Genomic DNA, 25,143 nt, shown 5'->3' on the forward strand with positions numbered 1-25,143 from the left:
GATGGAAGCAAGTTACCCTGAGAATCTCGGCACAATAGTATGGTTTGCCCGCAATGAGAGAGGTACTATAAATAGCCAAAGCTTCAGCAAGAACCTCGGTCGCCTCAGAGGTGGAAGTCACCTGGGATGAAGGAGGGAGAGAAGTAAGCTCTATTCTTCGTTGCTTCGTCCTTCGAGCTATTATCTCTCTTACCGACAGAGCGAAAGCCCCCTCCAGCGAAGTTTCTCCTGTCAATTCAGGGCACCCTTATGGTGCCAGTGGCATTAAAATCCGCTTGAAAACAGAAGGGATAGGAATGCTAGGAGGCATCGAGGGGGGCTTCGTACCTGCAAGAGGTCAACTGCCTTGGGCTTGCGCCCTAGTTATCTCCAGAGCTTGAGAAATGGTCTCAGTGTCCTCTCCATAAGGGCTCAGCATGGAGGTGGGGGCTGTGGCAGTGGATTGTTGAACGGGAGGGGGATCTTTCCTATTCTTGGGGGCATGTGATCTTGTGGAAGGGTTTTTCAAACACGCCTCAGCATTGTCCTTAGGAGCCTCTTAGAAGGTTTAAAGGTCCCTTTCCGCCATTTTTCTTGATCAAGATGAGATCGAATATTTTCTGTTTCTAGTGCTCTTCGAGGCCTGCTCGGGCAGCGCTGATCCTTGGACTGGAGAAAGTTTGGGAGCCTTCCCAGATGTTTTCTTACTTCCGGAAGGGCCTGAAGGACCCTTACTGTCGGGGAAGTCCAAGATCATCCCCTTGATAATGGGAAGGTAAGTCATCTCTCAAAGATTTTCGACTGCCCAAAAAAATAAATAAATAAATAAATAAAGAAGAACAAAAAGAAAGAAGGTGAAGGTTAGCACTCACAGTTGTCACCATTCAAGCCCGCTTGGTTGAGCTTTGGATTGGAGAGCCAATTTTCTTTCTAATCCCGACTAGGGCCCATGATTCGAGTGGTTGGTTCTTTGATAGCTTCAACGTTTGGGCGTTTATGTTTGATATCTAAGGTCCACCCGTTGCACACCGACCAAACTTCTTGGGCGGAGTTGGACGCTTTGGGGCAAACAAAGACGAAACGCTCCTTCCAGTCATCTGAATCCTTGAACCCCCCAGAGAACATGGGCGAGGTAGCGGGGATATTCGGATCAGGGCGCTCCTTAGCCCTAAGAAGGCAGCCTTCTTTCACAACTCAGGGAGAAATAGAAATCCAACCACTGGTCTAGCAGTTGGTGGTAAAAAAATAATCAAAGAGCTCTCCCGTGGGTTCCACCTTGGCAGTACGATAGATGACGATGAAGCCCATTAGATATCTCCACCCGAAGGGTGATAGTTGGGCATGGACGATGGTAAGATGTTGGAGAAGCGACATGACCCACCCATGAGAAGGTAGCCGAAAACCCCGGTCAAAGGCACACTTGTAGATACAAAGTCGACCAATGACGGGATGGCATGCTCGAAGATGGGTGTTGAACTCGAGCTCCCACTCGTTTGAAATCGCGTACTTTTCCCAAAATTGTAGACACTGTTTCACTCATCCATTGGTAGGGAATGGAGGAAACAGGGTGTTTTTCCCACTCAACAAGCTCAACGCCAGCCGAGTTAAAACGTTCGGAGCTAGTAATCACCATCACAGAGAAATTGGAGAAGGAGAATGAAGAAGGTGTGGAGAAAAAGATAACGCCCGATAGCGCAACAATAGACTAAAAGCTGATGAGAGTCGGAAGAAAGGGAGAACAGAAGAATAGGAAACCCCTATTTAAACCATAGAGGTAGAAAGCTAAAGGGCAAGTAATGATGAGCATTAACTACCCAAAATTAGCGTGGCTCAAAAGACGAAAAGATTTGGACAACGCCTTGGGAAGAGGTATGGCCATTAAAGGAAATCGGTACATGTGCCCTCCAGGCACGCGCTAGAGAAAGAGACACCTCAACTCTTCGGGCCCTGTAGACGTCGACCCTTAGGATGAAAATGAGCTAAGCTTCGGAGATTTCGGCACTCCTAAAGCTATTTGAGCCGAAGCGCTCAAGGAATGAGGGGGCAAGTGATGAGAGGAATACCCTCAGGTCCATAATTACTCTAATGCCCCGGATATACAACTATTGATAACAGTGCCACGTGTCCACTAAAAAGGTACTTTACCGACGTTATCTTGCTTGGGTCCAGGGGGGACACGTGGCAAATATGTATCACCACACTCATTGGCTTGATACTTGGCAAGGAAGTCTTCGAGTTCTTTGGGATCAGTCATCCTGTCGAGGATCATGGACACAGGAGCTATCCTGAACTCTTCGAAGGTGGTTACGATTATGGAATCTTTATCAATAAGATTTCGAGAAGAATAGGATAGAGATCCCGAAGATCTCTCCAGGATCCTTATCTCAGCACGAGGATAAAAGAAAAGGAGCGTGAGGAGGTAAGTGATCGAGCTTTAATTTCTCAAGCATAGGGAATAATTCTGAGATTCTTAGTCTGGTAATTTGACTTGATCGTCGAAGATAAACCGGGGGAGCGAGTCCCCGTCTCCATTGCAGGTGTTCTGGAAGAGACAAAAGAGGGTGATCGACCATCGCATTATTAGGCCTCCACAACCATCACCCAAAATAGAGACCAATTGGGGCACAATAAGTAACAATAGCAATCTATGATCATAAAACTATGGCAAATATAGAAGGTATGACCAAGCAACCTAACCACTGTCGACCAAACAGAACAAGACGCCATAAAGACCAAAATAAGTTAAATTACATTCAACTGCCATAGGAGGATCCGAGTTTTCTGATTCAGTGCTCTCCGCATAACCAAAAGACCAAGCCAATATATACAACCATAGGGCCATCTAACAAAAGAACATGGAACTCGACACGTTCTCTTACAGTCGGGGCAACTGCGGAACTGGGACAGGCCCAACAGATGTGCCGCCATGGTTCGACGATGTCTCAGACGCTTCGTCAGACTTCATAAATTGTCCCACTTGGATGGCTGCCAAGTGGGCGTAGCATACTGGAGCAACTGCAAACAGAAGCGAAAGAGAAGAAGAGCGTGTTAAAGAAGTTTCAGGTTTCGTACAACTAATTGCATGAAATTGTGCACCAAAACATAGGAGCATTTTTTTTTTTCTGTACTAGATCATAATGAGACTTTAGTCTCATACTACACTCCCTTTACAATAATTTTTTTTTTTTGCAAAAAACCAGTGGCATCACGAAGTTAGAAGGCAAAATGGATTTGAATAGGAAGACCGGCTCACCTAAAGAAATTGCAGTGGTGCTTCTCTGATACCTAAAACAAAATAAAAACAACATTTAGAAGTATCTACAATGTTAAAAACTCTGCCCATACAACCAACTAAAAGGAGGCTACTCATTGTACAACGTGCACTTACACATAGGAACGTGCACTTACACATAGGATAGCGAATGAACTAATTCCTGGAGATCATCAGCTGAAAAACCAACCTCATCGTATAGAACATGGTAATGGGTCAGCCTAGTTGTGCCCTAATAGAATTCACACATCAAAAGAACTGAATATATTCTCACAAATTGTGTGCAGATTAAAGAGTTACTTGCTGATACATGGAATGATCTTTCATACATTTGCATAACTTGATTCGGGTTGAAAATAAATTGAAGGCAGGCTATGGTAATACTTACAATCATCCCCGCAGCATGTGCACACAAGTAAAAGTCATTGCTCCGTGGATGACAAACTTTGTTGTCTATTATTGTCCCTGGTCAATAAAAAGACATTTGAGGATTTTATCCCAGAACAATAACAGGAGCAACCCTACATGATTTCAAAGGCGTGCAGACCTGGTGGAACATTATCTGGTGATCCTGACTGGAAAAACTTTGTATGGTGATTTTTCTGTGCAATAATCACCACAAACTTGGGATTCCATTTCTCATCAAGGAATTTGCAGGCCTGACAAAGAACAAAAGAAAAAGAATATCATGATTTAGCCTTTAGCAAACACAAAAAAGGTGAACTTCCAAGAATATTAAGAAAGATATTTTGATCAGAAAGAAAACCTCAATAACTTGATCAAGTTCGATGTTCAGAACTTGGTTGAACTGCGATTCACTTACTCCATCCCTGGAAAGATTCAGAACATATTGATGGCAGCACACAAGCAAATCAAAATGGATCCAAAACTGAAAAGGGCCAAATGTGGAAATACAGCAAATACAAAAATGACAATGACTTGATTCTGTAGTTTAGAACGCAAAATTGGCTCCCAGTAAACCAACAGATCAATTAAACAAGTCAGAATAGCAACTTGAGTGTGATAGCAATATGAGTGTTGAACAGAGCAACTTCTCACAAGGCTATCGTACTGAAATTTGGAGCGTATAAAATAAAACCTACACTAATAGTCTACCTCAGAAAACAATCTCTTATCGGGATAAACATTAAGTATACTCAAATGTGCCATTCCTTATAATTCACTTTTGATAAGTGACAAGACAAGACATCTCCCTCTCCAAGGCAAGCTAGCCTCAAGGCAATGAATGAACTGTCCTGGTGAAATGTCATGGCAAACTTTTGCCCAAAGCCTCCAAACCAAACCATAAAGTTCTTGGTCAAGGTTTTAGGTTGTCAGCATTGCCTTGCCTCTACAATAATAATTCCTTATCCCTACCTCCTAAAGATAATAATACCATCCAAGGCTGTAATAACTTAAAGACTGCTTACATTCAAATCTTCACATCATTCTGTAAGCTGCTCATCATCTTAGCTCAGACAAATCCTATAATAAGCAAAGAAATGGCAAATAATATACAAAACTGCTGACATATCGTCTCTCAGGACGTATTTTATCCATCAGTTGTATGTTGACTATTTGCATATCCATACAGGGCTTGCTACTTTCACATCAACAGATCTACATGGATGATGCTAAATTTTTTTCTTATTTTTCCCCTACAAATTAAAAGGCCCAGAACCTAACCCAATTAGGATGCAGCGGAGAAAACACCAGCCAAGCAGAGAAGAAATAATTACCTGAATATGATAATTTGGTCAGGCTTCCTTTTCCCTGAACTCACATAGAAATCAAACAAAAGTTCCCTGAAGATAAAGAAGCTTGGCAGTCTTAGTTTTAATCATAGGGGGTGGAAGCAACTGGAAAAATAACATGAGCATGAACAGAAGGCCATCAAGAAGTCACCGACAAATCATGTAAAAAAAAAAAGTTAAATACTACACCTAAATATGCCTTCATCTTCAGTGTCGGAAACGCGCTTAAATAGGTTATCAATCATCTCAACCTTGGGTGATTGCGTGCGGATAGATGCTCTGTAACGTGAAATGAGCGGCCACTGCCTGGAGCTCACTACCTGTTAATATAAATAAGTAAACTTGCTTCATTAGAAGGAATATGGGCAATCAATTAGAACATTGCAATTAAAAAACCAGAACAAGCATGAATCAACAATGAAAAATACACTTTTTTCCTGTTTGGGAGGGGGGGAGAGAATGACACATACTGCAGCAATTGATGGCACATCAGCCTGGCCTGGAGAGCCACGAGAGACGTCCATCCCAAGAATAATGGTAGGAACCTTGGTTACCAAGGGAATAGCGGGAGCATGTTCTACAGCTAGCATAGAATTCAACCCACCCAGCTGCAAGTAAGAACATTGTGAGACAAATTTATGGGCTGGCAAGTTCGGGGGAGATGCCAATGCCATTGGAAGAGTTAAATTTTGCAGCAACTCACCTTTGCATTTATTTTGAGGAGAACATTTGCAAGATACTGATCATTGATTCTAGTTGGTGCAATGCATTGAGTCACAATTCCAAAATCAGCAAGATTCTTTCTTTTCCACGGACCTTAAGTGATAAATGAATTTACTCATGAAACAATAAGGGAAGTAGACAGGTGAAGATCAAAGCATTAATCAAATCAAACAAACCATAAAGATCAGAATTCTTCCGCTCTGGAAGTATACAGAGAAGAAATTGAGGCGCCCCTGGAAGTTTGGATTGTATCTCTTCAAACATCTTTTCCACCCGAACAACAGGAGGTGCGCGTCGATATTGTCCACTCTCCTCGAACACATCAAATGGAGGTTCAATACACTACAAGAAAAAAACAATGTGAATCAACTATTGCAATATAAATCATTTTGAAGTTAACTTGTGTACAGAATAAATATAAATCAACTTACGATTCCCTTCATGTCTCCACACTTCATCAAATCCCTAATAAGGCCACGTATATCACATCGAGCTGAGTTCACAACAGCCCACCGCTCTATTTTTGTTGGGTCCACTAGTTTTTACACCATAAAACAAAGAAGGCTTCATGAACCACAGTGCCTAAAAATGAGATATTTTAGAAAATGAAAGGGAAGCCTTGCAGATAGGAGATATAACGATCACCTTATTATTAAAATTCCACCTGCCATTGCGTGGAAAGAAGTCTTCTCCATTTCCCACTTTTATCTGTAACAGTCAAAACTACAGTTAGCCAAAACATCAGTAAAGAAGCTAATTGAAATTATACGGGAAAAAACAGATTAAAAATGCAAAAACCATGAGATACCCGTGGTGCTGGAAGAACACGCCCTTCAGCCTGTGTGAAGTTACTTCCAATTAAAATACCACAGGACCGCAGCATAGACTCAGAATCGTACTTGTTAATTTTTAGTGCCTGCAAAACCAAACAATTTAGCACTTACAGAAAATGACTTGAATCAGGTGTCCACAGAAGATACATACTTCACTTAATACTCTCATCTGTTCTTGAGGCTTTTGTCTTGATTTCTCAACTAACGATGATCGTTGAAAAGTAGACAGCGCTTTCGTATAGCGTTGCAAGGACACCAAGGAACAGAGCTTTAAAAAAGCAACACAATGAAGAATCATGTGTAAAAATTAAATTATAACACCTTTGCAACAAAATAGAAGCACAAATCATCAACTCACCTCAATAGGTATGTAAGTAGGCCGCTTTGGCTTCCCCACATTTATACACGGCAATTCAGCAGAGTAGCGCAACTCTATGTGGCGGTAATTTACAAAATAATCATAAACAGTCACTTCAACATTTTGACATTCAGAATCACCATCCCTCCCTTTTTGCTTCATTAAAAACGTAAAACATTAAGGAAAGCAAAAGTTCAGTCTCCCTCCCCCCCCCCCCCCAAAAAAAAAAAAAAAAAATGGAAGCAGCAGTACAACACTGGTAAAGACAGTCTAGTTGAAGAAACCTATGGCCCAATAGGAGTAGCAAAAAGGAAACGGAAACAAATAAAAAAAACATACAGCTGTTCTCGGCAAGGCTTATCACTAAGTCCAGTGATTTTGTACTCAGCATTGGAGGGGCTTGTCTTTATCCTCAAATTCTTTAAGGTTCTTTTGGCCTAATGACAATGTCAAAAAAGTATTACAATAATTACATAAAATAGTAATGGAAAAGGAGAGAGAGCAAACAATAGATACAGGATGCATGTGAACACAATACCTTTGCCCAATCAATTGAGAATGGATCTTTCACATTTTGGTTTGAAATGAGAAAATCCACAACTGGTCCAGGCTGGATGATCATGGTAGTAGAGACATCTGAAAGGAACAAGTGGCAAAAATTATGAGCATAACATTTTAATGAGCAATACAAATACAAGGTCATACAGACATGTATACCCCAGTGCGTTTTTTTTTTTAAACCTGTGCATAGGCTTATTACCTATATTAAGGGATAACCCTCCCTGGGTTGTTCGGAAGCTAGAATGAAATCCTCTGCATCCCAGGACACCACCGCCCACATCTACAAAGTTCCTTGGCTCATTATGGAAAAAAGACTGCCGCACAAGCAGGCACCCCCTGCAACCTTCAGGTAGGAAGTTGGAGTAGCCTAGCATTAAACATTTAGGTAAGCAAAAATAACTCACTGTTTTGCTGCGTGCTGTCTCAAATGATATCTAGTACTCTCAGAGCTTCTTGAGAGTTACCAGAATCTTGACCACGTAATGCACTTGCAATGGCCTTCATTGGAATTTTTGCAGCATAGCTAATCTTCACCTTAAAGGTTTTTGATTGATATGGTCTTCTCAATCGCTTACGCTCGCTTTCATTTGGACTACCTGGGCTAGCATTCCCATTCGTCCTAAATGCCACAAATTGGAGTTTACACACGGAAAAAAAAGAAGAAGTTAAACTAAATGCACAAGTAAAGGCAATAGAAAACATGTTACACCTGTTTGATGAAAGGTCCTCAAGCACAACAGTAAACTCCAGTTTGTTCCTAGGAAGTGAACCAACAGTAAAAAGGCTCTTCTCACCATCATAAGCAAAGTCCTTTCCAGAAAGCTCTGAATCATAGGTCTCCTTGACCCTATCAATCACCTTTCTACCAACACCCTTTCCATCTACAGGCCTACCATCTTCATACGATACCGTCACCTATTGATGGTGTATGTCCAAATACAGAGTATAATTATATTATACGACCTGCCGTCTTCTGTCAAATTCACTACAAGAGAAGAAGATATATGCGAGTAAAAGCATACACTGTAGTGATAGAAGTACCCCTCCACATTGGTCACATTCACTTTTAAAATGATTCGTTAGGATCATAATCTTTTGGCCCTTAGATCCCAGGCCACGTCTCTCCATGGGGAGGCGCACAATCTTTTTCTTAAGAGCTTCAGTTCCTTGTTCCTCTTGAGCTCCAAGTGGTACAACATTCGGAGGAACTGGCGGTGGCGGCGGCAAGCCTCCTGCTGCTCCATTCCCATCTTTTTCAAATGAACCCATAACCAGATCTAACTTCAAAATGAAGAGAACACATAACTACAGCTTTTGCACATGCCTCAAAGAAGTAACAAATAAAACTGACATTAACTGTTACACCTAATGCACTAAAATAGAAACTCAAAATTCATAACTACAAACCAAACTGTGAATACCATCAAAACACGATATCAACACAAGTTGCAGGAGGCAAAGGGGGAAGCAACAACTAGACAGGTCTAAGCAAAGTGACAACAGCACCAACACTAAGGGCTGTGCCTTGCCATACAATGGAGACATTAAGGAGCGAAGAGTTCACAATACTCCAAAAGCAGAAACATCTTAATCTAAGAAAATTACTAGGCAAGAAACTAAAAATAACACTTGGAGATCCAACTACAAGAATATTAGTTATCTTTCGCCTCTATTTTCTTTTTGTGATTTGACATAGAATACTAGAGAAATCAGGAAAGCTTAACCTAGATTCCAAAAATGGTATTAAATCTTATGTGAACATTAAAAACAGTAAATCTACAAGTTAACAATTCCACACCATAACCAATGTAAAATTATAAAAATCAATGTAAATGAGGTAAATAGAAATCATGTCAAACTGCAATAAATTTGTCTGGCTAGCAAATTAACTCCAAAGTGATTCCTTATCAAGGAAAAGCAAATTTTCATGACAGCTACCATGTTTAATAACTGCTGAGGCTCTCTGGCTTGCTGAATTAATAAAAGCACCCAACACGAACATAGAAAACATATGCAATATTACAATTAAAATGATGACTAAAAAAAATCAAAATAACACACCATAGCGTTAACGTAGAATGAGTTACCAAAATGTGACACACAGGCAGCAGGTACACTTAAAAGTGACGATCCATGTGAGGACCACACACATTCAGAATGCCAATCTTTCTTCAAGTCCTAAAACGATGCTTGTGATGAGGAAATTATAGACCCAATGACCAAAAATTAGGAAATTTCAGCAGCAAACAAGGTCAGTATAGCCCCACTGACGAGCACAAACACTTGAGAGAAACAAAAATAAAGCCTAGAGACATAATATCACGAAATGCATGATAATGGCTAAAAGACAGTGGATTTAAAGAAAAACCGGAGACCATATTCCATGGAAAAATTTTGGAGGTAGAGACAATAGAGAATGCGAGGAGTCATAATTTCAGAGGATAAAATATGGAAGACTCGAAAACCCAGCACAGAACCATAACCAGACCCAGACCACACAAACATATAAATGCACAAAAAGAACACCAAACATCAGAGGTCGCAAACCCAGGGAAGAGAAAAAAAAAACAACAGGAGCTACGGCACTAGAGACGAATGAGACCAAAAAGACAAAAACTAAGAAGATAAATGTAATTTTAAAAAATAGGGAAACATAGACAGAGACCACTGCGTGAATAATGCAAGCACTGTAGTCCAGAAAAACGGCGGAAAACGCAAAATCAAAAGCCCGAAGTGTATCAGATCACGTTTACACTAAAACAAACAGTAGACAACAAGAGTAAGAGAGTATAAGAATATCTCCAAACAGCTCCAATCGATCACAACAACTCGAAGAAGGGTCATGCATGGAAAGAAAACACTGTTGGAGTCAAGCCACCATCTTTTGGCTTGTTAGGCTCCAGCTAGTGGGTTTGGCAAACTTGGTTGTATCAGGCAGCAATGGGTTTGGCAGATGTCTGGCATCTTTGGATGCATCAGGCGAGTTAGGCAATTTGCCTAACCCTGTTGACTTGCTAGCCATCCATCTCCTATAAAAGGCCATGCCCTCTTCATGTATAAGGTATGAATCCAGTTTAAGAGGTTCATCATTATGTATCCCAGAGAGAGGATAATCCCAGTAAGAAGATTAACCCAAGAGAGGATTGAGAGGATCCAGAAAGTGAGATTGTTTGAGAGTTTTTTTGTTTTAGAAAGAACTCTGGTTGAAGTTCTTCTGTAAATTTATTCAGTGAAATAGATTGCTTTTTCTCTCATTTATCTCTTCATTCATTTTTTGTTGAATCTCTAGATTTTCCAGAGCATCAGGTTGAGTGTTGGAGATAGGAATCTGAAGAACAAAGCCACTGTTCTTGAAACTCGATTTTTCAAAATCATCAAAATGGTATTTTGATCATACCAAAAGATTCCTGGTGCCAAGAAGAGCACACTGAAATTTTTCGCAGGCCGAGAAGAGATCGCACGCGCCCTCACGCGCCACACGCGTGTCTGGAGGCTGAAGACGACCCACGTGGCTGCCATGTCATCCGCCACGTCAGCCTGGGGCCCGTGCACGTCAGTCGGTCTGCCCACGTCAGTTGCCACGTCAACATAGGAGTTTGAAAAAATTGCAGGTTGGTCCTTGAAGTTTTCTGGAATTATAGTTTGACCCCTAACTTTCAGAAATTTCAATTTAGCCCCTGAAATTTTCAGAAATTGCAATTTAGTCCCTAAACTTTTTTGAAATTGCACGTTAGCCCCTGAATTTTCAATAAATTACATTTTGAGCCGTGATTTTTTTACAAATTCGAATTTGACCTCGTAAGAGTCAAATCTACCATTTTCGACCCTTCCGGACGCAACGGTGCAGTCTGTTTTGGAAGATTCAACTTCAATTTTGATCAAGTTAGTGAAAATGGAGGAGAGAACATCATCAGGAGCCATGATAAAGCTCACATCCACCAACTACTCACTATGGAGACCTTGAATGGAAGATCTTCTTAGTTGTAGAGATTTGTACGATCCCCTGGAGTTATTAGGTGTCAACCCTAATCCTTCCAAAGAAGTAGAGTGAAAGAAATTAAACAGAAAAACTATCGGTCAGATTCGGCAATGGATTGATGATAGTGTCTTCCACCATGTAGCACAAGAGACATACGCGCATGCCCTCTGAACGAAGCTAGAGAAGATGCACCAGGCCAACACCACTCGGAACAAATCCCTGTTGATGAGGCGGTTAGTCAATCTGAAGTTGAACAGTGGAACTTCAGTTGTCGAGCACACCAGTGAGTTCCAGAGCCTGGTAAACCAGTTGTCGTCTGTAGAGATGCCGCTTGGGGATGAAACACAAGCACTCTTACTTCTCAGTTCTCTTCCTGATAGTTGGGAGACGCTAGTAGTCTCTCTCAGCAATTCTGCCCCAAAGGGAAAACTTACCACGACGATGGTCAATGATGCCCTGTTCAATGAAGAGGCCAGAAGAAAACACATGAGCACGGACCAGACTCATGCCTTTGTAACAGAGAACTGATGGAGTCAAGAAGGAAGTAGTCAAGGCGAGTGGAGAGGAAAGAGCAAGTGTAGGGACAGATCCACAGATGGAGGAAAGCCGAGGTACAAGTGCTACCATTGTGGTATAAAGAGCCATTTGAAGAAGAACTGTCGAAAATTGCTACGAGAGTAGGGTCAAGGCAGTTCCGAGTTGAAGAACAAGGATGGAGAAACACTAATAACTATCCATGGAGAGGTAGCTTATTGTTCCATCCAAGATGAGACATGCCTTCACGTCTCAAGAGAAGACACAGAATGGGTGGTAGATACTACAACATCTTACCACGTGACTCCCCATAGAGATTTCTTCACAACATACCAAACAGGTGTTTTTGGAGCAGTGAAGATGGGAAGTTCCAGTTCCTCTGAGATTGTTGGAATTAGTGACGTTCAGATACGAACGAGCAACGAGAGCACAATCACCTTGAAGGATGTCATACATGTGCTAGATCTTCAGTTGAATCTACTTTCTGGAGTAACCCTTGACAAACAGGGCTATGGTAACCAGTTTAGTAAAAGCACATGGAAGTTGATAAGAGGCGCTATGGTAGTCGCCCAAGGACATATTTGTGGCACATTGTACAAGACTCACGTGAAGATATGTACTGACAACCTCAGCATAGTTGAAACAAAGGCTTCTCAGAATTTGTGGCAGCAGAGACTTGGCCACATGAGTCCCATGTAAGAGGATCGTGTGTATATATCCCTAGTAAAGAGGATATGAGTCTCATGTAAGAGGATTAGTGAGGATATCCCAGTAAGAGGATCATCCCAGCTTAGATGATCCATCCCCAGTTAGAGGCGTATTCCTAGTTTAAGAGGAATCCCCAGTGAGAGGGATAATCCCATGTTAGAAGATCTATCCCCAGTTAGAGGTGTATAGAGGTGTATTCCCAGTTTAAGAGGAATCCCGAATGAGAGGGATAATCCCATGTTAGAAGATCTATCCCCAGTTAGAGGTGTATTCCTAGTTTAAGAGGAATCTCCAGTAAGAGGGATAATCCCATGAAGACATTTCAAGACCAGATCAACACAGTTTGTCATAGAAGACGATTCGGTGCCTGAGGAAATGCCGAAAGTAGAAGAAGAGGAAGAAACAGAGAGTGTTGAGCAAGGGGAGCCACAACCCCCTCCACCAGAAGCTGTTGAACCATCACAGGGATCAGATGATGGTGAAATTCCTAAACCAAAAAGCTCGTAGATTAGAACGAGGTCGGATTCCGTCGATGAGATATCTAGAATCCGAGTATACTCTACTTATTGAAGATGGGGAACCAGAAGGTGTTGAGGTCACAGGTAAGAACCTCGGTTGCAAGCCAAAGAAGAGCTTGTATGGTCTGAAGCAAATACCATGGTAATGGTATGTACCAGACCAGTTATTGCTCACCCAGTGAGTACAGTGAGCTGATTTTCTCTCTAAGCCTGGAAAGGAACATTGGGAGGCAGTCAAAGGGATTCTCGGGTACTTGAAAGGTACGTCGAAAACATGTCTTTGGTATGGGGGAGCTGTTCGTACAAAGCACATTGGTATTCGCTATCATTGGATATGCAAGGTGATGGATCAACAACTGTTGAGACTAGTTAAGATCCATATGAAGAAGAATCCACTGACACTCGAGAAAAGCTAGAGTTATGCAGAGACATAGCCGAGATGTTTTTCAAACAACAATTGTTTCAAAAAATGGCTTGAGAGGGAGAATTGTTGGAGTCAAGCCACCATCTTTTGGCTTGTTAGGCTCCAACTAGTGGATTTGGCAAACTTGGCTGTATCAGGCAGCAATGGGTTTAGCAAATGTTTGACATCTTTGGATGCATCAGGCGGGTTAGGCAATCTGCCTAACCCTATTGACTTACTAGCCATCCATCTCCTATAAAAGGTCATGCCCTCTTCATGTATAAGGTATGAATCCGGTTTAAGAGGTTCATCATTATGTATCCCAGAGAGAGAATAATCCTAGTGAGAGGATTAACCCAAGAGAGGATTGAGAGGATCCAAAGAGTGAGATCGTTTGAGAATTTTTTTGTTTTAGAAAGAATTCTGGTTGAAATTCTCCTGTAAATTTATTCAGTGAAATAGATTGTTTTTTCTCTCATTTATCTCTTCATTCATTGTTTGTTGAATCTTTGGATTTCCCAACAAACACCACAGAGCAAGAAAATAAATCCCCAAAAGACACGAAAAAATAAGCCAAACAACGAGCGATCAAACGAGAACGCGCTAATCTACAAGGAAACCCTTACTACAAAGTAACAGAAGAACAACATTGCAGATATCACAACAGAAAACACCAAAAGTTGGCTTTAGTCAAAGGCCCTGTTTGATGCAGCTTAATTAAAGAAATTATAACTTTTAACTTCTTAGATTATAGTTTCTAAAACTTAGAATAAATTGTGAACTTGTTTGTTATAACTTCTCAGAAGTTATAGTTAAACAGTTGTGGTGTTTGATATTATAAGCTGTAAAATAACTTATTTTTGTATAATTATCCATAATACCCTTACTAGTTATAGAATGATAATTTAAAAATTAATTACCGTATATGTATAAGTTTCAAGTGTTATAAAAAAATTAATTAGTGTATAGAGAGAAAGGGAGATGGCGAGAGAGAATAAGAGATTTGAAAATGAAGATGGCGGTGGAGAAGAGAGACCCTTGATTGCGTGGACATAAGAGTAATTTTTTGTTAAAAATAGGGGCAAAATTGTCAAAAAAATGTAACTGTTTAATCAGAAGTTGTAGAAGATGGGGTACCCCAACTTTGAAAAAGCCAGCTTCTACTGTAACGCCCCGCTTTCCCGGGCGCGTTATAAATTGGGACAATTCTGGAACAATAATTTTTTTTTTTTTCTTCAAACTTAATTCTAAACCACATCATACCTCGAACCCGTCCCAAAATTCCCATACATTAATCTCGAAAGAGAATCACTATACACATCAAATGCAGAAGCAATGATCGAAACTTAATATCTTAACATTAATCGTAAATAAATTCAACATTTCTCAAAATGTTCAGAATCTAAAGTAGCAGAACTTAAATACATGGGCTGTACAACATACATTTCACTCTTCATACACTCTCTCTGTTAAGTGCCGTTTCATGCCTCATTTATCCTCGAATCTGCTACAATCTCCACCTGGAACGTTTGAATATTCCAGGGGTAAAACCCAAGTTAGATGATGAATCATCTAAGTAAGGGTACATAATGTTATGTCATGTGTGTATGCAATGTCTTACCTCGTAGGTGTCAACTGCATCTTCATGCTACCTACCATTTTAGCAGCCACCTCTATTGAAGCCGGGGTGTATGGGTGCACCCTTGGTAAGGCAGCGATGCTAGTTCGTACTCCCTACGGCCTCATATACGTGTGATCAATGACATCAACGTATATCTATGCATTTCATAGTCATGTCATGTATGCAGTCTACGTGATGGATACATATCAGGGCATGTCAATATGATGAAAACATTTTCGAGAAACATAAACCACTCACAAACCAAGCATTTTCCATAAAATAACTTTAATTGGGAAGCACCACTTACCTTTTCAAGCTTATAGGGCTACCTCGATATTTGCGCCTGTCTCGAAGTGCGTGCATAGCCTTGATTTGCGTGCCAACCTCAAGATTTGCACCAGTCACTTCAACTTAAGCCTCAAAGCATCCTAATCACCATAATTATCTAAATAAAAATCAAAACCTATTTTTCCATAATTTTTGGCATTTTTTTATAATTTTCTCTCCATTTCTTCCTATTTTTTCCTCAATAATTCTAAATTAAATATTTCTAAAATATTTTCTCGAATATTTCACTACGAAAATTCATAAAATAATATTTTTGAATTTCTAAAATTTTCTAGGAAATTTTACTCACCTTAACTTAGTATCTCGAATTTCCTCGGTATGCGTGTCGTCTCCTTGAAATGCGTGCTCGAACTGATTTCTCGCCCAAAATCCCCGGGATATTACCGAAATATGATTCCCTATTTTCTAGAATTTTTCTAACATTTTCTCTATTTTTTTTCCTAATTTTTCTTTCTTATTTTTTTTTTCTCTTTCTCCTATTCATCTTCTTCTTCCTCCTGCTACAACCCCCCTACGCCTCCATCTTCTTCTTCTTCTTCCTTCTTTTCCTTCTTTCTTCTTTTTCTTCTATTTTTCTTCTTCCTTCTTCTTTCTCTTCTTCTTCTTCTTCTTCTTCTTCTTCCCTTTTTTTTCTTCTCCTTCTTGCGCGCGACTTCCGCGCACTCACCCAGCCACCGCCTGGAACCCCTCGCCACCGACAACGCCTGCCTCGCCGCTCTCGCTGGCTGCCGACGCTTCCTGCTGGCCGAGCACTAGCCTCTGCCCTGGCTAGAAGCAATTCGCGGCTGCTGTAGCTACGGCTGGTTGCTGCTTCGGCGCACCAAGTTGCGGCCATGGCCGCACCTAGCTGCTGGCCTCGCTTTGGGTTGCTTCCGAATGGCGATCGTGGCTCCTTTCGGGCACCTCTGGCCGAACTCGAGGCCGTCTCCAGCTCGCGCGCAGCCATCACTGCTCAATCCGTCGGCCTCCCCTGCTCGCCGCGGTTCCTTCATGGCTGCCATGGCCGACTTCGGTCGAGCCCTCTTTCTCTCCCTTGCTTCTCTCGGTCTCTCCCTCAATCTCTTCAGCGAACTCTCGCTTCCTTGCTGCTCTTAAACAGCCAAGCTTCATGCCTATTTATAGGCGCTCGGCTGCTCTCTCACCTCACTGGCCACACCCCATTACGTGTAAAATCTTTCTTGCTTGCAAATCCATCCAAATGCTGCAGGGCGTGGCTGATTTTGATTTGGAGTTGCAGGGTATGGGTGATAGAGATATGAAGTTGCAGAGGAAAGGGTTTAGATTTGCAGAGAGGTGGGCGGCCATTGCACACACTGCACGCATATATATATATATACTATTTATACATTACATTAATAGATATATAAAAAAATTACACATTAATTCTCAATTTTACTATAATATCACTTTGGGAAATTTCTTTATTACAACTATACTCTTAAATCTCAATTTAATTTGCATTACAATACCGAAAATCAAAAATTAATAACTCAAAACTTAGTCAAAAATGATGATTCGCCCTAGTTTCCTTATTGGGTGGTCGTTTCATCCCGAAACCATTGAAGGGTTGCTCATTATGCAAAACCGGAGCCCCCCTAGGGTTCTGTTAATTTTTCGGGAATCTCTTACAACGATTCGGTTTTATAGCCTAAATGACAGCTGTATTTTAATTATATCGAAAATTGTTCCCGATTCGATTTCTTTCAATTCCATAAATCTTATCTTGGAACGCTCGTCGAGATCATATACTTTTCTTTAGACAATTTCACTCCGAGACATTCCCTGCAGTCGATTCGGTACCTGAAATTGCTATAAAATCAATTTTTCGGTATCCTAAACTCATCAAAACTACGTGGCAACTTCATATGAACATGGGGTATTACATCTACCCATTCTAAAAGCTAGTATAAGCTATAAACTAGAATTCTAAAAGTTAAAACAAACACTACATACCCACTTTTTTGAAGCTAAAAACTAAAAGTTACAGCTTTTAAGCTGCAACAAACAGGCCCAAAGAGTGAAAAGCAACCGAAACACCACAGACCTCGAAGCGCCCAAATCGGCACCGCGAAACAAAACCCTCGCACTATGAGAGCTCCGACAGAGAGAAAGATTAGAGAGAACAAGAAGACGGAGATTCAAAGATTACCCCAAAACCCTAATCACAGAGCCACTCTCCCTCAACTTTTAGGAGAGGGAAACGGGAAGAGACTTCGCTTTTGTGGGAGGGAGCGCTAGAGTGGCATTTTAACTCATTTTTATATTATAATATATATTTTATATATATATTATAATATATAGTTATAAATATATATATAATTAAAACTATAACTATACATATAATACGTATGTATATATATAATAATTTTTTTGTTTTTTCATAAAATATAGTTATAATATATATAATGTTAATTTTTGATATTAATACTTCAATCTAATCTGATCCGAATTTTACTGTGCGAAATTAGGTAAGTTAGGGAAACCTTTACTCCTAAAGAGCGATATTCGGGGAACCCTATACCCCCCGAACAACAAGATTCGGGGGGTATAGGGAACCCCTAACTGGAAGGCATTTTTTGCGATTCCAGGGAACTTCAACGAAGATGGTGGGGGAGGCAAGTGAAGTGGGCAACGGCGAGAGGTTGGTGGTAGTCTATGAGAGTGGTCTGAAGAAGAAGAATAACAAGGTTTGACACGCGAAGAAGGAGAACAGGGAGAAGACTAGGGTTTGATGCGAAGAAAAATAGCTTGGATGCGCGTGGGGTGTGTTTTTTTAGGGATGATTATTTGAAGGGTATATTTGGTATATAAATAGTTGGACAAAGTAATAAATGTAGCTGTGAATATTAAAATTTTATATCTTACCTTGTGAAAAGCAAAAATTATGATTGTAAATAGAATTTGCCTTTCACGCTTTGGTGCAATATATTTGGATTGAAATTCCCAAAGTGCCCTCCCCTGATTCAGGCATGGCCATTGGAGTGGCTTTCGGCAGACCAAGTCCATAGGATCATGGATATTCCTCCTCGCGTGTGTTAATAAAGGTATGGGTTAAAAATAATAAAATATGAAAAATATTTTATATATTAAATTTTTTTATATATATAATAAAAATATATATATTTATTAATTTTTTTTAAAAAAACGTCATTTTTATTTTAAATTATGTAAATAAATTTATTTTTTTCTAAATAAATTTATTTTCAACTTTATAGGTAAAAAAATAACACATATGTCGTCCAATACATTTTAAAAAATTTAATAAATATTTGATAAAAATTTTAAAATATTTCTTAAATTTATCTTAATTAATTAATATTTTTGTTGAAAACCTTATCTTAAAATAATATTATCTTACTCATTTTAACAAATGTTATTAATAGATAACTAATCAATATTGGTTGGGTGTATTGATCATTATCTTTTAAATAAACGAATCTCAATTTTATAATAATTTTAATTTTAGTTGCATTCTTATGAATTTTTATAATAAAAATATTATTTATATATTTAAAAATAATATTTATTGTGACACCAATATAATATATTAATATAAGAATAACGCATTAAATGTCACTGTTAAGTGTTCAAGTAATATTTTTAAAAATAATTTAAAATAAATTAAATGGTAACTATCAAATGTCATCCTTAAATATGAGTTTTATTTAAAATATCTTATATATTTTAAATCCTTAATTTATATTATTATATAAACAAATACTTATAACAATTTATTTTCTTCTATTTTATTATATAAGTAAATAAATCATTTTTATATATTTGGCTTGAAATTTTTTGAAAATATAATAATTAAAAGATATTACTTCACTTGAATGCCAAAATAAACTTAATAACAATTTGATCGTTATATCATAATAACTTAACTTCATTTAAAATTCGTCCAAAAAAAATAAAAACTAAATTATTGTCACCAAAATGCGGATATTTATTTAAAATTTATTTATCTTTTACTTTAATACTCTCCCCAAAGCTTATACAAGTAATGTTGTTACTAATGTTATTAAATATTTAAAATTCCATATGATATTTATCTTGATTTTTCTATATGAGATGAATCTCATTTATGATAGCGTTTATTAAAATGAATAATATAAAAAAATATTAAAATAAAGTTAAAATATTTTACTTTCACATACATGATTTAGCGGTAAAGCATATGAAGTTTCACAAAAAATATTAGAGATCAAATATTTGTGATGACATTTGTTCATATGGAAGTGTGAACTAAATATTTTGTTCTATGTGTGCATAGCTTGTGACCACATTTGAATTTATGATGAATTGGGGGGAAGGCCGTACGCCCTAGGACTATTTGGGCGAAACTTGGAACCTGGGTTATTGAAAAGAAAAAAAGTTGGAATACTTTTCGGATTAAGATAAGAAATATAGTCAAAATAAAACTGAAAAACATTTCAAAATTTTTATCAAACTGTTTATTAAAATTTTTGAAATACACTAGAGGACACAAAATGTCATTTTTTTTTTCTTATCTATAAGAACCAATATATGTTTATCTTGAAAGGAAGAAAGATAGTATATTTTGAAAAATCAAAATAAGAAGTTACGTAATTTCTTTTTCAAAAATTACCATATATGTTTAATAATACATATTATAAAAGATAAACATTCAGGTTATTTTTCATATCTAACCTTTTTTATTTCAATTAACAAGCACTACCTAAATATTTAAAAGTGAATATAATATCTATTCTTCTAGCTTATAGCTTTCCACCATTGATGATAATCAACTTATATATTTACTTTATTGGCATGATCGTGAAGTAACACTTATTTTTTAAATATTTTTTAATAGTTACGAGAGAACACGAAATATGGCCTAAATCAAATATAAATTGAAGTATATTAAACTTTTAATAAATGATAGTCAACTTCAAATGGCAATTGTTCAAAACACAACATCAATAACAATAAAATACCAACTATAAATGTAATTCAAAAATGAATATGAAACTTTAAAGAGCAAATCTACTATCTTCTTGTGTGTTTATAACAAAATTCTTTTTTTTTTTTGACCAATTACCCTGGCCCCACACACATTTTATAAAAGAAAATATATTTAAAGATGCATTGTACATTAAAAAAGTATTTTGTAGGAGATTTATGTACTAAAAACATCACAAATTGCATAGTTATATATTTATCAAAAGTACTAACTAACATGTATCGTCATTTTTTACATTTTTTATTAACTAAATATATATTTTAATTTATATTTTTATATATATTTTTATTTAAACATTTAAACTTTTTTGTTATTTTAAGTATACTCCTTTAAAGGGTTAATTACACCAATAATCACTCAACTTTGCATTCTGTTACTGTTTGGTCATTGAATTTTGAAATATTATCTATTAGCCACTAATATTTCAAAATTATTACTACATAGTCACTGAACTTTAAAATGTCACTACAGGAAAAATGGGTATTGGCGGCGAAGTTTTCCCGGCGGTTTTAATAATCGCCGGGAAAACACCAAAATTATCGACGATTTGCAGGACCGCCGGTGATTGGTGAAAATTACCGGCGGTTTTAAAACCGCCGGTAATGAAATACACATCCCCGACGGTTTTAAAAAATCGTCGGTGATTTTTGAACATAACCAGCGGTTTAATAAAACCGTCGGTTGTGTTCACCCATCCTCGGCGGTTTTAAAACCGCCGGGGATAGGATTATATAAGTCCGCGCGCACCCAGCCCAATTCTCCCCCGCGCGCTCCCGACCGAATTCTTCCCCTCACCCCCTTCGATCTCTTCCAAAATTCCCCCCTGCAAACCTTAACATTATCTAGCTCGCGCCTCGCTGCCTCGCCCTCCCTCGCTCACTCTCAGTCGATCGCCCTCGCTGCCTCCCTCGATCGCCCTCGCTCGCTCACCTCGCCTCGCCTCGCCCTCCCTCGCTCACTCTCAGTCGCTCTCGCCCTCCCTCGCTCGCTCGCCTCGCCTCGCTCTCTCTCAGTCGACCTCGCCCTCCCTTGCTCACTCTCAGTCACTCTCGCCATCGGCCTCGCCCTCGCCCTCCTTCGCTCACTGATCAGTCGCACATGCAACCAGAGAAGTGTTGATTGGAATTGGGGTAAATTACAGTTCGATTGCTCCGCGATAGTTGTTCTTCCTTGATCAGGTTTGTCTCCAGCTTGTGTAGAATGTATCTCTATCATTTATTTATCTGTCTATACGTATGAATCTTGCGTGTTATCCCAGATCCTCTGTTTATCGGTTGAGATTTAGATGATAATTCATTCTATTAGATCATAATTATTGATCAACATTGTTGTTTTTAGAGTTAGTGTTGATTGGAGTAAAATTGATTTGATCATTTCAATGATTTTTAATTTTTGTTCTTATGTTCTAACGTTGAGTTTCTTATAAAATTTCCTCCACTGATTCTTCAGCATTGCATATAGTTCAAAATATTGGAAAAAAAAAAATCATGGATATTGATTATTAAGAAACTAGAACTGTGATGCTTAGAATCACTTCCACCAGAAAACTTATGAAAAATGTTACACGGTATTGACTGGAAATTCTTCTTACCAATGGGTAGACCAAATTAAAAGGATTGTATAAGGATATGGTGTGAGAGTGAATCTTTAGAGTTTGTTTGGCGAAAACTTGAGAGCATGAGATGACGTGTTTGATTAACTAATTATAGTAGATGTTTCTAGGGAGTGTCTCAGAACTCACCAGAAAGTTGTTTTTGTTAGATTCAAAGTTGTAGTTGTATGCAAGACACTCTTCTCTTTAACATCCAAACTGAGAATCTCTTAATGTTGTGTATGCAAGACACTTTTCTCTTTAACATCCAAACTTGCTCTTAGTGTTTCCAAGTCTCCAAGGAAAAGAAACTTATCATGGTCATGATCCTTGTTCAGTACCCAATACCACTAGAATTTGACAGGATAATGAGGTTTGTGATGGAACCTGTTGTGGTAAGGTTACTAGGCTTTCTAGAACTGCTTTCCGTTATTCCTGTCCACTTATAACATCATTATTAGAGGTAGTACCCATGGTAAGGCTGTGGTAATCATGTTTCCATTGTTGTTACGGGTTTGCACTTTGTTGGTACATGTATGTTTAGTTCTTCCCTATCATTTGCTTATTATTATTTGTCACTTTTGGAACAGGAAGCACTAAAGGCATCACAACCCTCAATCAAACCCTCAATCACCAGAAGTCACGTCAAAGGCTGTTGTCACTAGTGACGAAATTAATGACAGTGTTAAGAGCTTGACTGAGAAGTTATCAGCTGCTCTAGTAAATGTTAGTGCCAAAGAAGACCTTGTTAAGCAGCACGCTAAAGTTGCTGAAGAAGCTGTTGCAGGTATTGGTTATGGTTTGAATAAATGGCTTATTTTGCTCCCTCTCCCTGAGGAGACCTTAATAGGTGTTAATTTAAATACACTTCAAACCTCTGTACTTTTGGAACTGTTTCATTCTTTTTATTAAAGTTCATGGGTAACTTGATTGAGATTAAAAGGTGTCCCCAATTCATGAGGCGCTTCACTATCTGAGGGTCTAGGGAAGTTGTATTTGTATGCAGCCTTCCCTTGCTTTTGTTTTACTCCTGCTGCAAAGAGGCTATTTCCACAAACTCAAACCCTTGACTTTCTGATCACAGAGTAAAACATTATTTTTTGAGAATAATGCTCATGTAAACCTTTTTTTTTTGCATCTCAAGTTAGGTTGAATAAGGTTTCTAATTCATTGCTTGTTCTTCCTTTGTCGGACCAACTTTGACCCTTTTTTTGGCTACTATTTCTATTCGATAAAAATTAGGTTGGGAAAAGGCAGAAAATGAAGTGGCAACTCTGAAGAAACAACTAGACACAGCACTTCAGCAGAACTTGGCACTGGAAGATCAGGTGAGCCATCTTGATGGAGCTCTCAAAGAATGTGTAAGGCAACTGAGACAAGCAAGAGATGAGCAAGAGAAAAAGATTCAAGAAGCTGTTGCAGAGAAAACCCGTGATTTTGAATTCACAAAAGTTTAGCTTGAAAGCCAGCTTCTTCATTTCCAGACTCAAGCAGAATCTGCCCAAGCTGAATCTCGGAATTCCAATCTTCACATCAAGATTGAATCATTGGAGAAGGAGAACTCGGCTCTCAAGCTTGAGCTCCTTTTGCGCTTTGAGGAGTTGGAAATCAGGACTATTGAGAGAGATTGAGTGCCCAAGCAGCGGAAACCGCTAGCAAACAGCATTTAGAGAGCATTAAGAAAGTGGCCAAGCTAGAGGTTGAATGCAGAAGGCTTCAAGCCAGGGCTCGAAAATCCTCTCCAGCTAACAGTCAGAAACCTCCTGTTGCTCCCTCAGTTTACACAGAATCACTCACAGACAGTCAATCAGACAGTGGGGAGCAACTAAATGTGCTAGAGGTTGATTCTTGGAAGATGAGTAGATCGGTACAGAATTCATGTGAACCAAGCTGCTCAAGCTCATGGGCATCCGCCCTACTCGCTGAGCTGGGTCAATTTGATAATGGAAAATCCTTTAGAAGAAGTATTACCGGTGGTTCTCCTCTTGAGATTGACATCATGGACGATTTTCTGGAAATGGAGCGACTTGCTGCATTGCCTGAGACAGAGACTAACAGTCATCCTCCAGAATCAGATGCCAACGCCAATCAATCTATGAATGGAGAAAACCCACTTAGAGCTGAACTAGAAGCAATGGCTCATCGGGTGAAGGAATTGGAAGAGAAGTTAAAGAAAGTTGAAGCAGAGAAAGCTGAATTGGAGAAAGCCATAGTTGCAAGGCAGGACTCATATGAGGCATCTCAAGTTCAGCTGAAGAGGCTGAGATGAGGTTGGAGGAGCTGCAGAAGGAACTAAATGTAGTAAAGGAATCGAAGGAACTACTCGAGTTTCAACTTATTGGTACGGAAGCAGAGGCACGAACTACGGCTGTAATGGTCGATTCACTAAAAGAAGAGGTTGAGAAGGAGCAGGGTTTGTCAGCAGACTTGAGAAACAAGTATCAAGAATTGCAGGACGAGGTAACAAGAAAATCTCAAGAGGTCGAACTTCAGCAAAGCCATTACATTGTTTGAATATTATCAAAGCCATTACCGGCGGTTCAAAACCGCCGGCAAAGTAAAAAATTTGCCGGCAGCTTTAAACCGCCTGTAATGATGTTTTCCCGGCGGTTTTAAACCGCCGGTAATAATATCATTACCGGCGGTTTCTAAACCGCCGTCAAAGTCAAAACTTTGCCGGCGGATTTTAATAACCGCCGGGAATTCTTATTTTTACCGGCGGTTCAACAAAACCGCCGGTAAATTTTTTTCCCCGGCGGTTAAAAATCGCTGATAATTTTTTCCGACGGAGGTATTTCCGGCAGATAAAATTACTGCCGGTAAAAATTTTACCTGCGGTTTTTTTACTTTTTCCGGCGATTTTTTAACCGCCAGAAAAAATCAAATCTCTTGTAGTGTGTTACTTGTTAGTCATTAATATTTCAAAATCATTTCTCACCCGTCACTTATTAATCATTGAACTTTAACTTCACGAGTGA

The 25,143-nt window shown here is 39.0% G+C and overlaps 2 pseudogenes; one reads left to right on the forward strand and one right to left on the reverse strand.

Moving 5' to 3' along the window:
- Positions 1-2,707: 2,707 nt before the first annotated feature.
- On the reverse strand, positions 2,708-10,107 carry LOC127796391 (protein argonaute 4-like; annotated as a pseudogene).
- A 3,125-nt stretch (positions 10,108-13,232) lies between these two features.
- Positions 13,233-24,679, forward strand: LOC127806712 (filament-like plant protein; annotated as a pseudogene).
- Positions 24,680-25,143: the final 464 nt, after the last annotated feature.

Source organism: Diospyros lotus, chromosome 1, assembly GCF_014633365.1.
Source record: "Diospyros lotus cultivar Yz01 chromosome 1, ASM1463336v1, whole genome shotgun sequence".
Taxonomy (NCBI): Eukaryota; Viridiplantae; Streptophyta; class Magnoliopsida; order Ericales; family Ebenaceae; genus Diospyros; species Diospyros lotus.